The sequence below is a fragment of the Abramis brama genome, assembly GCF_963993115.1.
Source record: "Abramis brama genome assembly, chromosome: 11".
Classification (NCBI taxonomy): Eukaryota; Metazoa; Chordata; class Actinopteri; order Cypriniformes; family Leuciscidae; genus Abramis; species Abramis brama.
In genome coordinates, this window is record NC_139973.1 from 27,505,665 (window position 1) to 27,528,109 (window position 22,445).

The 22,445-nt window shown below is 41.2% G+C and overlaps 1 protein-coding gene across 2 annotated transcripts in view; it reads right to left on the bottom strand.

The window, feature by feature from the left end:
* LOC311092568 (uncharacterized protein) overlaps window positions 1-22,445 on the bottom strand; it is a 327,768-nt gene that overhangs the window by 196,910 nt on the left and 108,413 nt on the right. For both annotated transcript variants that reach the window (XR_014608265.1, XR_014608266.1), the window contains exon 2: window positions 14,256-14,321. The gene's annotated coding sequence lies outside the window, so the exon portion shown is untranslated. The remainder of the gene's footprint in view (window positions 1-14,255; window positions 14,322-22,445) is intronic.

A 22,445-nucleotide genomic window follows, 5' to 3' on the forward strand; every position in this document is an offset into this window, starting at 1 on the left:
ATTTAATTACTATTATTTATTTGGAGCAATTAAATCAAATGTTCAAACGCTCAACCTTTGTTTTCATATCATTTTTTTTTTTTTTTTTTTTTAGCTTTGTTCAATTTATATTGTTAATCATTTGACTCAACAAAACAAATGGATAAAGTATAATTTTAACTTTTAAAAAACTATTAACATTTGTTAATAGTAGTATATTGTATTTTGTTAATAGGGCAAAACATAATTCTTATATTTTATCATATTTGAGATATTACATTTTCAATTAAATCATTTAAATGCCTTGCTGCGCCCACTTCCGGCATCAGACTGTCAGGCTGTATGGAGCTTATAATATGACAAAATTATTTGAATTTGAATTGTGTAAATTTGAATTATTTGCAAGTGTAATCTAACAAAATTGAATTTTAGGTGGTAGTTTAAATAGTTCTGACTTTGATTTTTTTTAAACGAATATTGAACATTTGAAATTTAACAAATTTAACTAGTTTTTTTGTTCTGAATTCTTATACTGCAAATATTCAGTTTAAAAAAATACAGATTCAAGTTTTCAAGATGAAGAAATTCGGGAACTTCAAATTCAGTTTTCTAAAATTCAATCTCAAAAATTCAAACTCAAAAATTCAGATCTTACAGAAAGTAGGTCACAGGTCATCCACAGGGAAGAGTAAAGGATCTCTGATAAGTCGAACAGAGCATTTTGGCTGCACTGCAGTAGTTTTCTTCCGCAAACGCGGTGGTGGTTCAAGAGAATCCGTGTATCTTTCGTTCAGTCGTTTTTTTTATTTAATATTAAGAGTAGAAAAATGAGAAAACAGCTTGAGTATTAGATTTCTAATATTCTAGTAATAATAGTCCACTGCAGCAGTTGCACGGAGCTTACAAAACTTAACGCGTGTATTGCAACTATAGGCTACATTTCATTTTCTCATCAAACAACTAGACTAACGAATGGCTCGACACAACAGAAGAGCCTAGAAAGGGCTTTCCCTCTGTGTAGACCAGCAGATGGTCTGAATTTGCTATAACATATAGCCTATTTTCCGGACTGTATAGGCTAAGTCACGTTTTATAATGAAACACGCTGTTATTTTATTCCAAAGTGACTCAGGCATATATAATGCATTTAACGTTAAATAATCTAAATGTTGACTTTCAAAAGTAGGCGCGCCAAGAAGGCTATTCTCTGTATTTTGGTTCATTTTTGGTGAGCGCCAGAAAGATCTAAAGAGACCGAGACACGCTACAGCACCGCATCATGTTGTTTTATTTATTTTTCAGTGGCTTGATATTTTGTAGTCATTTTGAATGTACACAAATAAAAATATACATTTTACTGTTTCGAATGATGTCATATTATCTGTATGACTATAAATAACAGTATTAAGTTATTTCCCAGCAGTGGAACAAATCCAAGTGATGGCGCAGGCGCATCGCGCTCTCATACAACATCGTAGGCTATCAGTTCTGGCGTTGCTTCATATCGCAGACTGCTCATTATCAAAATGAAACACAGTCAACCAAACATATAAAAAGTTATTCTGCCTAATTTAATTGGTCTGTTGTACAATATAAAGGGCAAGCTGTGCCGCACACAGTCCTACTTGTTATTCCAAACATTTCCCTTGCTGTGAAGACGCGGATTTAGCCTATACGTGTATTTTGGGACTCGACTGAAGTATGACGCCTTCTTTATATTAATAGTTAGCATCCACGTTACATTGCAAATATGAAAACTTTTGACTGAATGAGAGATGCGCGACCGTTTCGATTTAAATAAATTTCTTTAGGCTTGGCATTTAAAATAGGCTAAATGTTGTTTGTAATAAAGGGCACAATATAGGCTATTTTTATAGGCTATGTAGCCTATATATTATTTTATTATACATGGCTACTTATTTTTCCTTCTTGTTGTTTTCTGCATTCATTTAAGGATTTGTCATACAGTAAGGGAAAGTAAAATAGGCAACACACAGCCTACATGTTAATAGTGTTTATCATGTAAATGTTGTATTTTATTTACAGGTCTTTTACACTATTGCTGAATAGGCTAATATTAAAATGCGTTTTTTTATGACGATTTGACACGCGCGCGTTTCTCTCTCAACATGATCCGGTGTTAGCCTGGCAAGCCAGACCTACATCAAGATGTTAGGTCTGGCAACTCACCATAGACGCGGTTTAATCCGAGGGGTGGGATAAACGGCTGTCTTTCAAATTCCCTCTGCACGCAATAGGACAGCGCTTCAACCAACCAGAGCGTTTTCCCAACAGCGGAGCTTAGTTGATAGATTCAACTTTTGCCATATCTGGCCGGCAAAACGACGAACACATCTTCCTTTTTTTAAGAATGACTTAAGTGCCGTTCTTTGCTCTTTTCTCAAAGAAAAACTTCCTTCAGAGTCGCGGCCAAAGCCGATTCGAAAGACCGTTGTTCTCCATCAGCAGCTGCCATTCTTTGTTTTCAAGTGGCAGCCGTCGCAACTCTGTCGTCATATGTTAAGCCCGCCCCCGCCTACTCTATACACGACGTGATTGGCCTGACCCAATTTAGGTTTTTGCAGCTAGAAGTTCTATTGAGAGTTGCTAGACTGCCCTGGCTGCGAAATACATTTTGCTGCCGCTAGGGTGCGTCTAGATTTCTAGGCTAATCCAGTGTGACTTGAACTGGCAAATACGGTCAGTTAAAAAATGCTGTATTATTACAAAATGCATAGAGTGGAGACCATTTGGGCAAAAAAAAAACCCAAACATATTGTGTTCATTACCCCCACCCACATTTGTGCTTAATCACTGTTATTATTAGGGGGTCCTTGGAAATGTATTTAGGTGTAGACAAAATCAGTTATGTTTATTTCATAAATATGAACGTACCTCACATCTCCCGGACACTAGCCGTTAGTCTACTTCTTTTTATTTTTTTCTATTTCTATTTTTTTTAGCTGGCCAATTCTCAAAATCTGTGTGGAAAAGCTGCGTAGCGCGGAGAGAACGCACAATGGCTTTGCCTTGGAAGTTTTTTTTTTTTAAATGTATTATTTTTTTTTATTATTATTTATTTTGGAAGTTTAGTTGCCAGAGAAAATAACACACAGTTTTGTTTAACATCAATTGATACTCAATATTAATGAAATGTATAAATGTATTAGGCCTAATGTATTAATATATGTAATGTCATGCACAAAGCGCATCCTTTCGAGATGTAAATTATAATACATTTTAATTAAAATAAAACACAACATAAAACGCTACATCATAAACCTCAGAAGATTATGTATTTTAATATATTATATTATAATATAAATAAAAAGGCTTCATACTTCAGTCGAGTCCCAATATACATGTATAGGCTAAATCAGCATCTTCACAGCAAGGGAAATGTTTGGAATAACAAGTAGGACTGTGTGTGGCACAGCTTGCCCTTTATATTGTACAACAAACCAATTAAATTAGGCAGAATAACTTTTTATATGTTTGGTTGACTGTGTTTCATTTTGATAATGAGCAGTCTGCGATATGAAGCAACGCCAGAACTGATAGCCTACGATGTTGTATGAGAGCGCGATGCGCCTGCGCCATCACTTGGATTTGTTCCACTGCTGGGAAATAACTTAATACTCTGTTATTTATAGTCATACAGATAATATGACATCATTCGAAACAGTAAAATGTATATTTTTATTTGTGTGCATTCAAAATGACTACAAAATATCAAGCCATTGAAAAATAAATAAAACAACATGATGCACTGCTGTAGTTTTTTATAGCGTCTCAGTCTCTTTAGATCTTTCTGGAGCTCACCAAAAATGAACCAAAATACAGAGAATAGCCTTCTTGGCGCGCCTACTTTTGAAAGTCAACATTTAGATTATTTAACGTTAAATGCATTATATATGCCTGAGTCACTTTGGAATAAATCACATCGTGTTTCATGATAAAACGTGACTTACAGTCCGAAAAATAGGCTACAGTATAGGTTATAGCAAATTCAGACCAACTGCTGGTCTACACAGAGAAAAAGCCCTTTCTAGGATTTTCTGTTGTGCCGAGCCATTCGTTAGTCTAGTTGTTTGATGAGAAAATCGTAGCCTAGTTGCAATACACGCGTTACGTTTTATAAGCTCCGTGCAACTGCTGCAGCGGACTATTATTACTAGAATATTAGAAATCTAATACTCAAGCTGTTTTCTCATTTTTCTACTCTTAATATTAAATAAAAAAAATTACTGAACGAAAGATACACGGATTCTCTTGAACCACCACCGCATTTGCGGAAGAAAACTACTGCAGTGCAGCCAAAATACTCTGTTCGACTTATCTGAGATCCTTTACTCTTCCCTGTGGATGACCTGTGACCTACTTTCTGTAAGATCTGAATTTTTGAGTTTGAATTTTTGAGATTGAATTTTAGAAAACTGAATTTGAAGTTCCGAATTTCTTCATCTTGAAAACGTCTCGGGTTACGACTGTAACCCTTGTTCCCTGAGAAAGGGAACGAGAACTGCGTCGAATGACACTTTGGGGGAACGCCCCTCAGTGTAGCGCCTCTGAAGTATGAATGAAACTAAACCAATCCTGATTGGTGTTGCGTCATGACGTAATGTGTGACGGCATATGCGGAAGCTACAAAAGGACGCCGGCACACAACAGAGATAGCATTCTGTGATGAAGCAAGCGCTCCCAGGCAGGGGGAGGTGTGGCGAAGGGACGCAGTTCTCGTTCCCTTTCTCAGGGAACAAGGGTTACAGTCGTAACCCAAGACGTTCCCTTTCGAGGGAACTCGAACTGCGTCGAATGACACTTTGGGGGAACGAGTACCCACTATGCCACAACGAGCCCTGCCTGTCCTAGTGTGAAGCTGCGCACAGGCACACTTAAGACGAGAGCACAAGGGTGCCAGGTGTCGATGTAATGTCCAGGCTGTAAAAAGTGTGAGGGGTGGCCCATCCTGCTGCATCGCAGACTTCTTGGATCGGGGCCCCTGAGAGGAGGGCTCTAGAGGACGCCATGCCTCTGGTAGAGTGAGCCCTCACGGCCAGAGGTGAAGGCAAATTGCGCACCTGGTAGGCCATAGATATAGCATCAGTGTTTCCCCTATAAATTTTTCCAGCAGCGGTGCTGTTACGTGCCGGAGGTTGTTACAAAGCCGCTCGCGGGGGGTCCGGGGGCATGCACCCCCGGAAGATTTTTTTTTAAATAACCCCTTAAACCATGACTTCTGGCAAGTTTTGTGGATAGAAATGGACATTTTGATACATACATTTTGAGGCTCAAATGTAAGAAAGGGGCACTGTGTAAAAATAATAATAATAATAATAATAATAATAATATATAAATATATATATATGTATATATATATATATATATATATATATATATATATACAGTGCTATGCATAAGTTTAGACACACATGCTAAAGTTGGCTAAAAAGAGGAATAAAAAATCATCTTTTGGAAATTGAACTTAATGCCTTAATTGAAAAAATTAGGAAAAATCCAACCTTTAAGGACACCAATTTTCTTTGTGAATGAATAATGTATCGTAAATAAATAAATGTTCTTCCTTAAAATACATGGTGCATAGGTTTGGACACCCCTATGTTAAATTCCCATAGAGGCAGGCAGATTTTTATTTTTAAAGGCCAGTTACTTCATGGATCCAGGATACTATGCATCCTGATAAAGTTCCCTTGGCCTTTGGAATTAAAATAGCCCCACATCATCACATAGCCTTCACCATACCTAGAGTTTGGCATGGGGTACTTTCCATAAGATCATCTCTCAATGCAAATCAAACCAGCTATTAGGCTAACTGAAATAAAACCATGCCAATGATTTTATTAATTTTATTCATTTATCCAACGGCTGGGAATCGATTAAAAAAATAACGAATTAATCGCACAATTTGCTGTGATTAATCGCAATTAATTGCATTTCCTCCAAACTTGTAATCATCAATATTTAAATGTAGAATCACTAATTAAATCAAACACACAAAAAAGGGGGAAAAAAGAAAAATGTCCACACAAATTGGACAGAAAATAGCCCTATATTAAAATATAAAACATCAATATATTATTCTTCATTCAGTTCTATGCAACATACTCAGATTTAACAGATTTATTTTTTGACTAATTATCAAAATAAAGTATAGTCATACAAAGCTATTATTACCAGAGTATGTGATCAGAGCAGGTCATTTTACCATGCATGGCTATACCAGCTCAGCAAACAGAAGTCTACTACTGAGAAATTTCACGTTATTTGAGCATACTTTGCTTTTCCAGTGCATGATCGGTACATGATTGGAGCGTTTGGGCCGTTAACCACAGAGCAGAACGCGCATCGCAAACACGGAGTGGAACATTGAGCAGAGAGCGCAGTGCGCCGACACACACTCACACACACACAGAACCGAGAGCGCGGCGCAAACACGGAGCGGAAAAGACTCGCACGTGAAGTTACTAAAACAAGCTGCGCGAGAATGAAACCTTATTGCCGAACACGGAGGGGCGGGACGGCATATTTTCCATAGACAGTAAAAAAATGGACACAGCGACCCCATAGACTTCAACGGAGAAAAGTTCGTACCGCTTTCTCCTTTGCACAAGCGCTTGCTCGCTCTCCCGTGGCGTCTGTCGTTGCTATGCCAACCATGAACAGAGGCGCGCCTGAAAACCTTTTGATCTGTCCATGCTGGAAACGTGCGCGCCGCGTCGCTTCTATTATGAGCGCGCTTGCCGCGCGCCCACATTTGAAATATCTGCATGAGAACGTGAATGTGAACGGCCCCTTTTATGGCAACGTGTGTTAAGTGAATGTCGTGATATTATTGATCATGTGAAGATTTTGCAGCGGCGCTGAAAATCCAGTGGCGGCGCTGCGCCGCTACTTAATACATTGTAGGGGAAACACTGTAGCATGGACAATCCAGTTGCTAATGGTCTGCTTAGAAGCAGGAAGCCCCTTCTTGGGCGACCCGAAACACACTAACAACTGGTCTGACTTCCGCCATGAGGAGGACCTCTGGATATATATTCTGAGAGCTCTGACAGGGCAGAGCAGGTGAAGTCTCTCCTCATCCGCCGTCACGTGAGGTGGAGGATGAAAAGCCTGCAGAACCGTAGGCCGTGCCACATTAGATGGCACCTTGGGCAAATAGCCTGACCTAGGATGTAGGATGGCTTTGATGTTGCCTGGAGCAAACTCCAGGCACCCGTTAGATATAGAGAGCGCCTGGAGATCTCCTACCCTCCTCAGAGAAGTAATGGCCAACAAAAAAAACACCTTTAGGGAAAGGTTCTTGGCCTCAGCCGACTCCAGTGGTTCGAAGGGGGCCTCAACCAACCCTTCGAGAACCACCGCCAGGTCCCAAGTGGGAACCCTGGTACGAGCTGCAGGTCTCATCCTCCAAGCCCCACGGAGGAAACGTACGACCAACTGCTGCCTCCCCAGAGGCCCATCACTCAGAGGAGCGTGGAAAGCCGAAATGGCAGCCACATACACCTTGAGAGTGGACGGGGTAAGACCAGCTGAGAAGCGATCTTGGAGGAACTCCAGCACTGAAGCCACTGGGCAGTTAACTGGGTCCACCTCACGCTCTCTGCACCATATGGTGAAAACATTCCATTTTAGGCCGTACAATTTCCTCGTGGAGGGAGCTCTAGAGCTGAGTATGGTCTCCACTACTCCTGCTGACAGGCCGGCCTCTCGGTACTGTGCCCCCTCAGGGGCCAGACCCACAGTTTCCATAGTTCGGGCCGAGGATGAAATATTGAGCCCTCTGCCTGAGTCAGCAGGTCCCTCCTGATGGGAAGCTCCCATGGAGGGCCGTCCAGGAGTAATATTATGTCTGAGAACCATACTCGGGCTGGCCACAACGGGGCTACCAATAATAGACTGATCCCATCGCGATGAACCCTCTCTAGAACTCCCGGGAGCAGAGCGATCGGGGGAAATGCATACAGACGCAGCCTCGGCCATGTCTGCACCATGGCATCCAACCCCAGTGGGGCTGGATGTGTGAGGGAGAACCACAGTGGACAGTGAGTCGTCTCTCGAGACGCGAATAGATCCACTTCCACTGGGCCGAACCTCTGACATATTGACTCCACCACCTCGGGATGGAGTCTCCATTCCCCGGGCCTCAGCCCCTGCCTCGACAGGATGTCTGCTCCCTGATTCTGATTCCCTGGGATGTATGTTGCTTTGAGAGACAACAATTTCCCCTGGGACCACAGGAGGATCTGATGCGCCAGTCTGCATAGAGGGCGAGACCTCAGACCCCCTTGATGGTTTATATAGGCCACCACCGACATATTGTCCGTCCTCACAAGGACGTGATGACCCTTGAGGTCCGGCAGGAAGCTCCTCAGAGCTCGGAACACCGCCAACATTTCCAGGCAGTTTATATGCCAGTAGGAATGCTGGTCCTGCCATAGACCTCTCATAAAGCGGCCGTCCATGACCGCGCCCCAGCCCGTGAGAGAGGCGTCTGTCGAGACGGCTTTCCGGCGACATGACGCTCCCAGCACGGGACTTGGGACAGAAACCAAGCTTTCTTCCACATAGATAGGGAACGAAGGCATCTGCGCGTAACCCTTGTAACATAAACGACTCTGGGTAAATGCGAATTAGCTCAAGGATATAGGGAATTTTGGAAATATTAATAATCATAACTCATGGTCATAATTCATAAGTCGCATGTACATTTACTTTATCAATTATCGAGATTACCTTGTTCTGTAACTGGTCTGGTCATCAGTCATTCGTCCAGCGAATAAATGTAAGATTATCACAGTTAAGAAGTGGTATTTACAAACTCCAAGAAAGTTTATCTTCTGGCCACGAACATCAAACTTTCTGAGTTTATTCATTAAAACTACTCAATGTAGTCTATAATATCGAGCTTGTAGCTTAATTAGATCTTTTAATTTCATTGACTTTATAAGGTGGGTTTTCAAACACAGAGACAGTGAAAAGTATAAATGGATTTTAATAAATGCAAAACTAGAGAGATTATATGAGCTACAAATATAAACGTACGTAAAAATGCAAACAATAAAACAAACAAACATTTAACCAAACAAGAACATACGTGATCAGAATGAATGAAAGAAAGAAAGGAAGAAGGATATAGAGAGAAGGGAAAAGCTAGTAATTATTACATACAGAACCTAATTTCACAAGACACCTGGAATCAGCTTTTAGACAGATATAAATATACTTGCAAGTTTGTTCTCTGTTCGGGTGAGGCTGAGAGGCAGGAAAGCGCGGACGGTGTCCTGTTTCTGCTGCGTCTTCCGGTGTCGCGGGAAGCTTAAAAGGCTCACTGAATGTAACGTTTACCGGAAAATAAGATTCATCTCCCGTGAAGGAAGAGGCAAATATATATAACTTAGTTGCAAAGAACGGCAGCTTCTACATGACGCGAGGGTATGCGTCCCAGAGGAGAAGCCAAGGCAAGGCCTGGTCCAGCTGGTTCCGTTGGGAGGAGAAGCGCTGCGCGTGGAGAAGAGGAGGAAGGGTGAGAGAGCGGGGTGAGAGATCAGGGTGAGAGAGGGAGAGAAGTGGAGGTCTCTTCTTTTTAAAAGACATCTGTTTACGCCCTCTTTTTGGGACAACAGCAAATCAGATCTTCTGATCTGAAGCGGGAAAAAGTTTCTTTGTTTGTGAAGAAACGCCTACCTTGACCATATGTCTTATGAGCGATAGAATTCATATTTCCTCTTAAGATTGTACACACAGAACAATACATTTTACTGTAATCTCCTATGTGTGACTGGTTGAATTAAAACAGGACGGTCAGACAGATACCAAGGATGACAGGTAAAGATAGGAGAAACATAACGTTACATTCATATGCATAATTTCACACAAATAAAGTTTGATTAAACACACAATAAAATTGTCAGTGTTTCCGTTATGGCAAGTGACGACACTTGAGAAACACAGGAATACATATCAACATTTAGTAATGGCTTGTTATGTAAGGGGAATTCTGTTTCAAAGTCCAGAGTGTGTTTGTGTGTGTGCGTTGGAATGTCACGAGTCTATAAAGTCACGGGGAGTTCACGCTGAACTGGGGGGATTCCAGCCACACGGGCGCTGGTGAATTACCCCGTAGGGAAAAATTAACCAGAGCGGTCTTCCTAAGGACAAAGAAGATGTGTTCGACACCCTCGTGTTTCACTTAATGTGAAAAACAGCTGGCCTGATGTCATTGTTGCTACACCCTGATCATGCGACATGGGTTTCCCCTCGGGGAGAACCCCTTGGTTTTCAACCACCACTGCAGGGGCCTCATGTGCAGGAGACCGAATGGAATGATGTTGGATGCTGCTGCCATGAGACCTAACACTCTCCGAAAATGTTTTACAGTGATGGCCTGGCCTAGCTTTATCCTGGTCACCGTGGCCAGGATGGATTCGATCCGTGCAGGAGACAATTGTGCCCGCATTGTGACCTTCATCACAGAATGCTATCTCTGTTGTGTGCCGGCGTCCTTTTGTAGCTTCCGCATATGCCGTCACACATTACGTCATGACGCAACACCAATCAGGATTGGTTTAGTTTCATTCATACTTCAGAGGCGCTACGCTGAGGGGCGTTCCCCCAAAGTGTCATTCGACGCAGTTCGAGTTCCCTCGAAAGGGAACTTGAATCTGTATTTTTTTTAACTGAATATTTGCAGTATAAGAATTCAGAACAAAAAAAACTAGCTGTTTGAAAATACATGTCTATAAAATTCAGCCATAAAAACATTTCAATTTGTTAAATTTCAAATGTTCAATATTCATTAAAAAAAAATCAAATTCAGAACTATTTAAACTACCACCTAAAATTCAATTTTGTTAGATTACACTTGCAAATAATTCAAATTTACACAATTCAAATTCAAATCATTTTGTCATATTATAAGCTCCATAGGCTGGGCGCTGTCGTCCTTACACTGCTATAACGGAACGGCGAACGAAAACTTCAGAAGCGTAATTGAAAACTCTGGAAGCGCATTTGTAAGTTCAGATCAGCGATAGAAAGATGAGAAAACAGTTAGCAAAACATACAGTGTATTAAAAACGAAGTCAAAAAATTTGCCTGCGATTTATTCTTTTTCAGTTTCAAAGATATGTTATTCAGTTTCAATTTATATTTTCATTAGTTTCTTGAAAAGTTACGTTCATTATTATTGGCCCAAAAGTAATATGACTTTTGCTACTCTTTTCGCTATATATTAGGTGCAAAACTAACTTGTGCACTTGAAACTCAGTGGCGGCGAGAGAGAAAGGAGGGCGGGAGCAGGGGTGTTCAAAGGAGCCGTTTTATTGGTTGGCGCCTAGCCAATGAAATGGGACTTATATTGATGTCACGAAACCTGCGTCCCCGGGGACGCTCTGAAACGCTAACATGGCTTAATGCATTAGACTGATATTAAAAGAAATAAATGATATTATCAAACTCAGTAAACACCATACTAATAATGCATACTACAGAAAAGCAGATGAGCACAGAATATGTGTTTAATTAAGACTGTGTATGACGCGTTTAATTGTACGTTAAGCATTTTCCTCCCATAGAAAACCAAGAAAACGCTTAATGAGGCTTAATGGACCAACGGTTATACTTTTTTTTTTTTTTTTTTTAAACACACACAATTCGTTATACATTATTAATAAAACACAGGCAGAAGGCTTATTTGCACTGAATACAATTTTGCTTTCTTTCGTCATATACTGTGCGCATCTGCGTTTCTATATATATATATATATATATATATATATATATATATATATATTGACCCACATACAAATATATATTACAAGTTTGTGTCTGTCATTGTATTTCTGTGAATGCCATTTTACACATTTGTGACTACTTGTCTGCTGATTCAAATTAAGAATACAGGTTTGTGACTATTGTCTGCAAATGCAAATTTTAACATTCAGCTTCAGATTTTTATTTTACAGGTTTTCACATTGGAGCTGTGAGTGTAAATGTTTGTGTACAAGTACGAATATTTATTGTACAAGTTCTCAAATTCACATCTACTTGCTCTCAAGTTTTGCTACTCTTTTACCTTCATAGGTTTGTCATTTACAAAGGCTCTGAAAGTGATTTTGAAGCATTTGCTTTATATATGAACTGTTTAAGACCTTCAATCAAATTCACATATCATGTGGGTATCACTAATGTCAATTTCTTAGACACATGCATATCAACTGTTGATATACAAATTGTCTCTACTCTGTATAGAAAAGATACAGCAAAGAACAGCCTCCTTCATGCTACTGTAAGAGTGCTCATCCAATCCACTTAAAACATGAGTTACCGTTTAGCCAAGGTTTAGCCATTTTAAGACTCCACCGTATCTGTTCTAAGAAAGAGGATCTTGAGGCTAAAGCTCAGAACCTGTATACAGATTTCAAATCACGGGGATATCCTAATAAGTGTCTCGATACTGTACCTGAGAATGTTCGTATTTTACATGCACAGGAAGAAAGCAACTTTATCACAAATAATAGAAAGAAGAGCTTCTCGTGTGCTTTCAAATCCACATAGTCCACTGAGAATAACATTAGGCGGATTATTAAGAATCATTGGCACATAATTCAAAAGCGATCCTCAGTTGAGTATCCTCCACCATTGAATATATTCAATGATTAACCACTTTTTGTGTCTTCTAGGAGCTCTAGTCTGAGGAACAAGCTTGTTCATGCGGACACTCAGATCTCTTCTCCGACTACTCTTGTCGATGCCCAGGGTAATTTTCCATGCTTTAATTGTACTTATTGCACTAAATATGTCAAATGTAAATCATTCACACATCCTTCTACACTAAAAACATACAAGACTAGACAATTGATTACTTGCAAGAGTACACATGTGATCTATATTATCATCTGCTCGTGTTCACTGTTATATGTAGGCAAAACGACACGTGTATTATGCACAAGAATCACTGAACACACAAGTGCCATTTGAGAACTGATAAGAATGTAAATGTGTACCTTGAAATGCAATGTAAGTCGCTTTGGATAAAAGCGTCTGCCAAATGCATAAATGTAAATGTAATGTAAATTTGAAGACTGGATGATACATCCTCAATCTATCGCCACTTTAAGTTTGCCAAACACTCTTTGTCTGACATGAAGTTCCCTGGCATCGAGAGGATTCTACCTCATAGAAGAGGCGAAGATAGAGATAAGAAATTGTTGAAAAGGGAGGCCTTCTGGATCTTTGAACTTAAGTCTTTATTCCCTGATGGTATGAATGAAGAACTAGAACTTTCCTGTTTTTTGTAAAGTTTTGTTCTCTTATATGCATTGTTTTAATACTCCTTTTTTTGTTGTTGTTGTTGCTATAATTGAATACCTGTAATATTTTGTCATGCATGTCAATTATCAGACTCTCTTGGAGCTCCACCTGTCATAGAGTTGTACTTGTGATAATGAATTTCAGCTGATGACCCCTAAATGCTAATTTACCAACAAAAGGGTGAATGTTTGTTGCAGAGTGAGCACTGAAGATAGTAATGTGTTGAAACGTTTGCTCCTGTTCATTTGTTTTTAATTCACTTTGCACTTTTTGCACTATGCAAAAAAAATTGATAGACTTCTATAGTCTGTACTGAATTCAGTGTGCGGCCAGCTACCTTCTTGCTCGTTTTCCATATCTCTTTGGCTCCACGCACCTGAAGAAAACTGATTTTTTTTTGTCAATTTAGAACGCAACAATTTCTTATAGTTTTCATACATTTTTAGCATACCATTTATTAATAATTTATGAATGTATAGTCATGTTTTGAAAATGATTAGTTCATAATTAACTAATAACATATAAGGGACTTATAACTGAATTAACAAAACATTCATAAAATGTTAGCATATACTGTAACTTATTAATCATTTATGAATGCTTAATCATGTTTTGTAAATTATTAGTTCATCATTAACTAATAACTTATAAGGGACTTATAACTGAACATAAAGTGTTACCATGAGTCATGCACAATATAATGTAACTGGCAAAAGGTTGCTTTAACCCAGTAAATAAGCAAAAACACATGCAAATCTAAATAAACAGTATAACTTAAATACCATATTAACAGGTTTAATAATTAGGATATTTGTAAAAAAAAATTGTACTTTGCTTTAGGTCTAGCAAACTACTATCTAACAGTGATTGATTTCAAGAATTTATTGTAAACACATGAGAAATGCTAAAAGATAAATTTATCAATGAGAGTAATAACTCACCAACTGCTGCTGATATAGATGAGATGAAGAGAAGCGCAGAAAATTGCATACTGAAGATATTTCAGTCTTAGGAGTATGAAAAAACAAGCAGACAAACAAAAACAATAAAAACATTAACAATAAATTACATTAAAGGGGTCATGAATTGATAAATCACATTTTCCTTGAGCTTTTGACATATAAGAGGTCATCATACTATAAGAATATCCTGTAAGTTTCAGAACTGAAAACTTCCTTGATAGTCCAAAAACAGCTTTTATTGAAACCAAGCACAGAGAATGACTCATTTTGGAATGGGTGAAAGTAGGTAGGTAACATGTAGTAGGTAAATAACATACGTTACGCTAACACTGGATCGAGCAAACATGCCTTTGAAGAGTGCAAAATGTTGCGCAGTGCCAGGTTTTGGAAAAACACAGTCAATGCATAACCTTCCTTCTGATGCTAGATTTGCAGAGAGACTGAAATGAAAAATACTATGCTGTGCCTTCTTTATGGGATCCAACAGGAATGGCGCAACTATTTGACTTTATGTGAGTAAAAAAGTTTTTACTGTGTCACTATTGCTTTGTTACATTTGATATGTACTGATTATGTGTACGCAGAGGTGGGCAGAGTATCCAAAAACTGTGCTCAAGTATAGGTACTAGTACTTATAGAAATATTTGCTCAAAGTAAAAGTAATAATCTTAATGCTGGTAGTTACTTGAGTAAGAGTGAAAAAGTATCCAGTGAAAAATTGTACCCTTGAACTTGATGCACAAACGTAATGACGGCAATTGATTCAAACAAACAGGACTGGGCAACCTCGTTCTTCATCACGTTTGTGTGTCAAGTTCAAGTGTTACTCTTTTGGTGAAAATCGATGCGTACGGCCGCATCTTTTTAGTCGATGAAGTTTTAAATATGGATATTTTTCTTATATGAACGCATCACTTCACTTCAGAAGACCTTTATTAACCCCCGCAGATCCGTGTCGAGCACTCTAATAATGAATAGATGCGCTTTAATGGCCTTCCAAAGACTAACAGCCATTCACTCTCATTATTAAGCTTGGAACAGCCAGGACATTTTTTTAAATAACTCCGATTGTATTCGTCTGAAAGAATAAGGTCATATACACCTAGGATGGCTTCAGGGTGAGTAAATCATGGGCTAATTTTAATTTTTGGGTGAACTATCCCTTTCATTATTTTAATGTATAAATTAAGGTAGGCCTATATGTTCAAAAAATTTGTAATGTCACACTTAGTAGTGGTATCGTGGCGTAATAATCTGTTTGGTTCACAGACAGCATATGCAGATGTTCAACTAATAAAGATATCCATCGCTGGCAAACAATAGGATGCCTCTGCAGATTTGCTTTCAATTGATTGTAGGTCCAAGGCACCACTTCATCCAATGCTCTTGATGCTCTTAAATTATGACTCCAAATGAGAAACCGCTTCAGACGATTCAGTGCACGCAGGAAACTGAACAAATAATTCAAACTGATTCGCAAACCAATTCAGGCAGTTTTGCCAACTTGTGTGATCAAGTCTTTGAACAGAATCGAAGTGATTCATTTGTAAATGGAGCATCGCTTGTAATAATATCTGGGTTACGTATGTAACCCTCGTTCCCTGAAGGATCAAATGGAGACGTAGTTGGACGTACTGTACTTATTGGGATCTCGCTTAGGGAGCCTATCATCTTCGAGTATTGAAAAAATGAGCCAATGCACACTGGTGTGCGAGATTTGCATCTCACGCTCCACCCCGCAGCGTGGGTATAAACACGGAAGCGGATGCACGCACCACTTGTTTTTCACTGAGGAACCGAGCAGAGCCCAGGGTCAGCGGTGATCCAGCACTAGTGGAGACGGGACTACGTCTCCGTTCCCTCCTTCAGGGAATGAGGGTTACATATGTAACCGAGACGTTCCCTTTCAGTTCGGTTTGTAGTCGAACGTACAGTACTGATTGGGATCCCAATTAACACGCCACCTAGTGCTGCCACCTTCCAGTGCCTAGCAAAAGCCTCCTGACCCCCCGCATTATTGAGGCAGAGATGGGACAGGGCTTAGGCCAGGGAAGTCCACTGCTGTTCCGCATGACCCACTCAGACAGACTTGGATAACATTGGGAAAGCGTGCCCTTTTGGTGGAAAGGGAGATGCTGCGGAAGCCACATCCTGCCCGTAGGGAGGTATCATATGGAGTTTACACATATGGACTGGGTGTTTCCAGGCAGTACAACATATGGAATGTCACTGAGGTGGCTCCGGCCTAGCAGGGGGTAGACAACACCAGTCAGAGACGGCAGAGCGGGCTCTGTCAAGTCAAGTCTAGTCATCTTCATTTATATAGCGCTTTAACAATGCAGATTGTTCTAAAGCGGCTTTACAGAGATAAAGCTTTACTCTGTCCCGGGCTCTGCCAAGGGAAAGACACGGGCTTGCCGCAGGGAGCCATATCATGGAAGAATACACATGTGGGATTGCCATAGGGATCACAACATATGGGACCCAGCCTAGCACAGGTTCCACCAGTGCATACAATTGATAGGCCTGGCAACAGACGTTCCGCCATATCCATTGCCGAAGGGGTGTGGAGGAACTCAACAGGGTAAATAGGAACTCTACTGGAGCAAGAATGGCGCACATATCCAGTCCATAGGAGGGGAATGGCAGAGCAAGCCAACACTTCGAGCGGGGCTTACAGTGTTGGCTGGCTTCTATACGAAGAGAGCACATGGGAAGCTACCGGCTCGACACATAGGTTATAGAATCTAGCGAACGTGTTTAGTGTCGCCCAGCCCGCAGCTCTACAAATATCTGTCAGCGAGGCACCCTGTGCCAGCACCCAGGAAGAAGTTACACTCCGAGTGGAGTGGGCTCGCAACCCCGGGGGGCATGGTGCGTCTTGGGATTGATACGCCAAGACGATGGCATCCACTATCCAATGGGCCAACCTCTGCTTGGAGACAGCCTTTCCCTTCTGCTGGCCTCCGTAACAGACAAAGAGCTGGTCTGAGGTCCTGAGGCTTTGCGCTCTGTCCACATACAGGCGCAGAGTACAGACGGGACAGAGAAAAGCCAGGGCTGGGTCTGCCTCCTCTGGGGGCAGCGCTTGCAGGTTCACTACCTGGTCCCGAAAGGGAGTGGTAGAAACCTTGGGCACATATCCAGGCCGGGGTCTCTGGATTACGTGAGAGTCGGCCGGCCCGAATTCCAGGCACGATTCGTTGACCGAAAATGCGTGCAAGTCCCCCAACCTCTTGATAGAGGCCAAAGCAAGCAGGAGAACTGTTTTTATAGACAGGACTTTTAACTCTGCTGCCTGCAATGGCACAAAGGGAGGTCTCTGCATTGCCATCAGCACCAGAGATAAGTCCCAAGAGGGTATAGAGGGGGGCGAGGCGGATTCAGTCTCCTCGCGCCCCTCAGGAACCTGACGATCAGGTCGTGCTTCCCCAAGGATCTCCCATCAACTGCATCATGATGTACAGCAATAGAGGCAGCATATACTTTGAGGGTGGAGGGAGACAGCCCTCACTCCAGCACCTCTTGCAGGAAGGAAAGCACAGTACCGATCAAACATTTTCAGGGGTCTTCTTGGAGAGAAGAACACCACTCAACGAACAGGTTCCACTTCAGGGCGTAAGCATGCCTCGTAGAGGGTGCTCTCGCCGAAGTGATGGTGTCTACGACTGCTTGTGGTAGATCACCTAGAACCTCTGCGTCCCATCCAGGGCCCAGACACAGAGTTTCCAGAGGTCTGGACGCGGGTGCCATACGGTGCCCCGTCCCTGAGAGAGAAGGTCCTCCCTCAGAGGAATGGGCCAGGGAGGGGCTGTCGAGAGCAGCATCAGTTCGGGGAACCAGGTCCAGTTGGGCCAATAAGGGGCAACTAGCAAGATCTGCTCCTCTTCCCCCCTGACTTTTCACAGTGTTTTTGCGAGAAGGCTCACTGGGGGAAACGCATACTTGCGGAGGCCCCGGGGCCAGCTGTGTGCCAGTGCATCCGAGCCGAGGGTCACCTCGGTCAGGGAGTAAAACAACTGACAATGGGACGAGTCCAGAGAGGCAAACAGATCTATCTGTGCAGCCCCAAAGTGGTCCCAAATCAGCTGGACACAATATCCACTCTCCCTGGGCCACAGGCTGTTGTGAGAGCTCATCGGCAGCATGATTGAGCAGGCTGGGGATATAAGTGGCACGAAGCAACCTCAGATGCTTCTGACTCCATAGGAGGAGATGGCAGGCGAGTTGCGACATGCGACGGGAGCGTAGACCACCTTGATGGTTGATGTGCGCAATGGTCGCAGTGTTGTCCGTATGGACCAGTACATGCTTGTCGAATAGCACCATTTTGAGGTGTCTCAGAGCAAGATGTACTGCTAGTAACTCAAGGCAGTTGATGTGCCAATGCAATTGGACCCCCGCTACTGCATGCCCGTTGTACGTGGGCCCCCAGCCGGTGTTGGAGGCATCTGTGGAGACCACAGCATACCTGGACACTTATTCTAGGGGCACTCCGGCCCAGAGAAACGAAGGGTCTGACTACAGACTGAGGGTTTGGCGGCAGGCCGGGGTGATTGTCACACGCCCATCTTGGGACTCGGCCGTGAAGCCAGGGCTGAAGCGGTCTCATTTGAACCAATCCGAGTTACTGTTACTGTGGCTGCGGATGCCATATGCCCCAGGAGCCTCTTAAAAAATTTCAGTGGGACCACTGTTCTGCTCTTGACAGTATTCAAGCAGTTCAGCACCGACCAGACACAATCCTCTGTGAGGCGTGCCGTCTGGTGGACCGAGTCCAGCTCCATACCGAGAAAAGAGATCCTCTGCACAAGGGCGAGTTTGCTCTTTTACCAGTTGACCCAAAGACCCAACTGACTGATACGCTGGAGCAGCAAGTCCCTGTGCTCGCACAACTGCTCCTGAGACTGAGCTATTATCAGCCAGTCGTCGAGATAGTTGAGAATACGAACACCACACTCTCTTATGGGAGCAATGGCCACCTCCGCAACATCCGTAAAGATGTGGGGCAACAGGGCCAGCCCAAAGGGTAGGACTTTGTACTGATATGCTTGACCCTCGAACGCAAAGCGCCCCAGGAAACAAAAAAATAATAAAATAATGCAGTTCATGACTACTTTAACCCTCTAGGGTCTAAGGTGTTTTGGGGGTCCTTGAGATGTTCTGACATGCCCTGACATTTGTGTTTTTTCAGTTGCTTATACACATATTATTTACACTGCATTAAGAGCCTTTCATTCAGGTGTGTCACTGAGAGTACCACAAGTAAAGAATGTGAGGACTTATTTTGAATGCATGCAAATTGTATAATATCTAAGGTAAATATTTCTACTAACTATATGCAGTTAATTCTCATTCTGTATTTTCAGAAAGTTTTGGAATATATCCTCTCCCCAAATGTGTCATTAATAAAAAACAATAATAAATAATTTTATGAGAAGGTTTATATTGACCTATTAAGATGTTGCTTACATCTACCTTGTAAATATATGTTTTGCTATTTTATTTAACAGTTTTCACATATAAATCAACAACAATTACAATTTTAAAAATATTTCAAGTGTAATCTTTCTTTTTAAAAAGATTCATTTTGTCATACGTATTTCAAAGTTAAGGATTCATTAGTTTGAATATTGGAACAAACACTATAATAACATCTTAGTTGATAATTCAATATACCTACTTTATTTTTGACAAAATATCACTATATATTTAACATATGAGCAGAAATTGGCGAACAAAAGCTTATTTGATGTGACAGTAGTCTTTTTTACAGTAAAAACTTTATAATCTATACAAAACTAATCAACGAAATCTTGTCTAAACATTCATATTTCGTCTGTTTTACTCAACTCAGTATAGCAATATAGTTTGGTAAAAGCTAAACTAGTAGATGTGTTCATGTAAAAATAACATGTTTACTAATGTAAGTGCAAGTGTGAATGAACGGCACAGATGTGCACTGTTGTTTAAACATCTGTGCGGTTCATTCATTCACACACAGACACGCGATTCATATTTAAACAGTCTTTTCGCGAGCTGTAGTAAACAACATTGCACATCTGTGCTTTCATTCATTCACACGCAGACACGCGATTCATATTTAAACAGTATTTTTTTGGTTTACAGACACTATTGCATATCGCGATTAGAACAAAGCACTTAAGAATAAATAACTTACTACAATCCTCAGCTGGATCCGTTGCTCCTCGAAATGAAACTAAACCGCACTTCTGAGGTATATTTCCCAGGATTATTATTACAATAGTATTATTCCTCACAGCGAAGCAAGACGACATAAAGTGCACGAGTCTGATTAAACTTGATGTGTTTTATCCAGCTGATGTGGGCGTTGACACGTTTGCTTGGATGCCTCAGATCATTTGTGTTTGAATAGCACACGCTCTCCATGGGCGGTCACATTAACACTTAATGAAATGAAATGAGAACGACTGATATCTCTCTCTTTTCATACAGATTACATAAACTGAGAATATTTGTTTTTTATATAAATTATTTCATTTAAAAGAAGAGAATTCAAGCTATATGCCGGTGTGTCTGTATGCCTGTGGGACTGAGTATTCACTGAGTTACAGTTAATTTTCGGACGCGTTTCAGAATGGACTTCACTGACAGAGAGAAGGCAGAACTCGCATCATGTGTATTTTTCTTTATTTGGCAAAAAGCACTATGTGAAGACAGTAAAATTATAATCAAACATTAAAGAACATACATGTTTTTTTAATAGTTTTTTTGAGAGTTAAAAGATTAAAACATTTTGCTAACATGAGGTCTTGTGTCACTGTCAGTCTTTTTACATCAGTGCAAAACTAGGGTATGCAGATTAAGACCACTATTCATCAGCATGCATTAGAGGTCTGCACTCCCGCGGGAGTCCCGCGGGACCCGCGGGTCGTGAAGCAAAACAGTGCGGCGCGGGACAAATTTTGAAAGGTCATTGCGGGCGCGGGTGGGATGATGGAGGTGCACTTGCGGGTGCGGGCGGGAGGGATGATGCGCTGCACTCCCGCAAATTAAATATGAGTGTAAAGTAAAATATATAAATGGTTAAAGTGTTTTGTGATGACATTTTAAATGTTTAAATGGCCTGTGATATAGTCTATAGTCTAGGCTAGATAAGAATGATCCGTTTTTCAAATGTTCCTATGTGTAGGCTAGGCCATGCCTAAGGCTGTTTTTATGTTACACGATAATTAAGCCTATTGAAATTTGGGCCGATTAATGTTTATCTTTGTTGGCGTTAGTTACTGAGGTCTATTTAATGTTTTGTATGGTTGAACATATGCAGGCTTACCAATAAATATGTTACCAAGTATTGGTAAGGAATTATGTGCGCACGCATTTTTTTTACAAGACCTTTCGGGAGACAGAAAGTGAACCTGCCTGCCGGCTTGCGGGCATTTGCGGGCGGGAGCGGGACATAATATCACAGATGCGGGCGGGAGCGGGACTAAAAATGACAAATCTTTGCGGGAGCGGGTGGGAGCGGGACTGAACATTGTGTCCCGCGCAGGTCTCTAGCATGCATTGATTAATCCCATGGCATGTAGCAAAAAAAAAAAAAAAAAAAGGTGCGACCAAATCATATGCTGGTGCGACCAACTGAGAAAGTTGGTAGCACCAGTGCAACCAGTGGAAAAGTTAGTCTGGAGCCCTGCCATATTAGCCCGGTTCTATCAAAACTGCATTGGCTCCCTATTAAACATCGTATACATTTTTAAAATATTGCTGATTACTTACAAAACACTAAATGGTTCAGCTCCCCAGTACTTGAGCGAGCTCTAAACGCATTATAGTCCTTCACGTCTATTGCGATCTCAAAATTCTGGCCAGTTGATAATACCTAGAATATCAAAATCGACTGCTGGCGGTAGATCCTTTTCCTATTTAGCACTAAAACTTTGGAACAGTCTTCCTAACATTGTCCGGGAAGCAGACACAAAGTCAGTTCAAAGCTAGACTAAAAACACATCTCTTTGACCTAGCATACACATAACACATTATAAATTTCTATAATTCAATGTTAGGCTGCATAGATTAGGTCAGTCTGAACCGGGAACACTCCCCATAAATCCTGATGTACTCGTTACATCATAAGAAGAATGGCGTCTACGCTGATATTAGTCTCTCTGTTTATCCCGAGGTTTA